The following is a 2,672-nucleotide window of genomic DNA, read 5'->3' as shown; positions in this document are numbered from 1 at the left end:
AAACTACTATATGGGCTCACTTGACTTGTCAGATGCATATTATTCTATTTCCATCACTCCAGAATCGCAGAAATATTTGAAATTTAGAGTTGGGCACCAATTAAACAAATTTATTACATTGCCTGAATGGTTTGCGTTTTGCACCAAGAATCTTTACTAAACTCATAAAACCAGTGTACTCCACATTGCGAACCAGAGGCCACTTTTCAAGTGGTTATCTCGATGACAGTTTCTTACTTGGTGATACCTCTAATGAATGCAAGGCGAATATAAACGATACCCGCTTCACTCCTTTTGGTGACCTGGGCTTGTCAAGGGAAAAATCAGCCACCCACCCAAACCAGGTTATAAAACATCTAGGGTTTCTACTGAACTCTATTAACATGACATTTACTCTCCTTAAGGAAAAAATTGATACAGTTATTAAGTTGGGAAGTGATATTTTGGAAAGCCAATCAGAGAAGCTGCCAAATTAATTGGCACTCTCGTGTCTTTTTCTCCGGATGTAGAACATGTCCCATTGTTCTACAAACAGCTTTAATTTGAAAAAATTGCTGCCCTTAAAAAAACCGGAGGGTCTTTTGAAGCTCAAGTGCAGTTTCCAGAGCTGTCTAAGTCAGACATAAGATGGTGGACAACAAAAAGCTATCAAAACATTAAGCCAATTTCTCACGGTAATCCTGATTTTACCATCACCACCGAAGCCCCATTGGAAGGATGGGGTACATGCCGGGATGGTATGGAACCCACCGGCAGCAGATGGCTTGCTGAAGAAATTGCTGAATGTGAACATATTAACTGCCTTGAACTAAAAGCCGCTAAATTACCCCACTGTGGAGAACGCAAGTTTGGTTTCCAAAGATGTGTCAAATGTTAATCAGCCAGCCAGTACTTCTACCGAAGGAGGCCTCCCTTTTCCAGTTACCACACGACAGGACTGAACTGCACCCTCCACTTCAGCTGCTTTTAGGAAAGGTGTACCCCTAGAAACTGTAATGGCTGCTGCAGGATGGTGCGCAGAATGTACTTTTGCTACTTACTACAAGGAAGATGTAACCGAAGACAATAACTATATGGACAATCAATTCTGAATGGCTCTGTTTTATTTCTACTTTTAGATCTCATTGTTAAGCTACAATAAACCTATTGTTGTGTTGTACAGTAGATTGTTGTTCATTACTGTGACTTGCTATGACCCATGTGCTTTGAAGTCTCACGGGATCTTGAATATGCAAATGAGGAGATTAAAAATTAAACAAGCCTTACCTGTAAGGTAAAGTTTGATTGGAATTCTATCTCCTCATTGATGCATAGAGAGATCACGTGCCTGCCCTAAATACGGGGTTCCCCACCCAGAGGGGTTTATGAACAGACATGGGCCACTGTCTTTAAAGGATGATCTCACATGATCTCTCTATGCATCAATGAAGAGATAGAATTCCAATCAAACTTTTTAATTTTTATAAATTTACTTCATTACTTCATTGCTACATTGCTTGAATCAATGATAAGTTAGGTAAAGATAAAGATACACTTTATTTAACGTGGGGAGTTCCTTTACTCTGTAGAGAGTATTCTCCCAGGAAGCCGACGGTGGGCTTATTTTACCCCCCTCTAACCCTAACCCCCTCCATCAGTGCTCTGTTTTAAGGGTATCTAAGCTACTTAGGTTACACTGAAAGGAAAGAAGTCGAAACAAGGATGTGAGATCCGGGGATCGAACTCGGGACCTCTTGCACCAAGACCGCGCACTAACTGACTGTGCCACCCTTGCTCCTAAAGTTCTAAGTCCTAAGTCCTAAGTTCGTCAGAGCAAAAGCTTAGAAAAGAAGTATCTCACATGGCTTCTGTCTAGTTTGTTATATAATCCATTTATGGGGGTTTAGGGATAATTTCAGTAGGGGTAAAGGTAGATAGAAAGTTTGGAAAGCCTTCCATCTTAGGATTTGCTTCACGCATCTTACAGGTCCAAATGTAATACAGTATCTAGCAACCAGGAAATAGAAATATTGTTTGGTGTTAGAAAAGAAATTGGCGTTTAGACCAAGGACTGCAGCCGATGATAAAGAGCTATTAGGTTTCAATGATATGAGATTTTTAATTAGCCAATCTTAAACGTTTTTACAGAAAAAACTGGTCACCCTACAAGACCAAAAAAAGGGGGAAAACAGATTCTCTCTCATCACTACAAAAAGTACAAAGATCATCTGATCTTATACCCATTTTGTTTAGGAAATCGTTTGTTGCTAAACGTCTGTGAAGAAGCTTAAACTGAAAAATTATTAATTTCGATATTTTTGTGCAACTAAAGGGGAGTTTGTATATCACTTTCTAGTTAACGAAATTAGAACAGGTAATTTGGCAGTCAGTAAGCCAATTGTTTTGAGTTTTACTGGGGCTAGTCTGTTGAGAGTTAACCTATTTTTGATAAACCATTCTGTTTGTTTTGGTAACGCTTAAAAAGACATCAATAAAGCGTTCATAATTTCCTTTTGGAGGGGGCTGGGTTTTAACCTTATTTCGCAAGTTTTTTTTATAGATGATAAAACACCATAAAAGGTGAGAAAGTTCGTTTTGATATCAAAGCGCTCCTTAAATTCAGTCTCTCATCAAGTGCCTGACCTTTTGAATGCCCTTAGCGGACCATGATTTATAATAAATTGGCTTCTTCC

General features: G+C 39.1%; 1 pseudogene; it reads left to right on the top strand.

Moving 5' to 3' along the window:
* The window catches only part of LOC137976680 (uncharacterized), a 1,796-nt pseudogene extending 855 nt beyond the window's left edge, over positions 1-941 (top strand).
* Positions 942-2,672: the final 1,731 nt, after the last annotated feature.

Source organism: Montipora foliosa, chromosome 11 (genome assembly GCF_036669935.1).
Source record: "Montipora foliosa isolate CH-2021 chromosome 11, ASM3666993v2, whole genome shotgun sequence".
Classification (NCBI taxonomy): domain Eukaryota; kingdom Metazoa; phylum Cnidaria; class Anthozoa; order Scleractinia; family Acroporidae; genus Montipora; species Montipora foliosa.
Note: the sequence above shows the minus strand (reverse complement) of the source record. Positions and strands in the feature narration are given on the sequence as shown.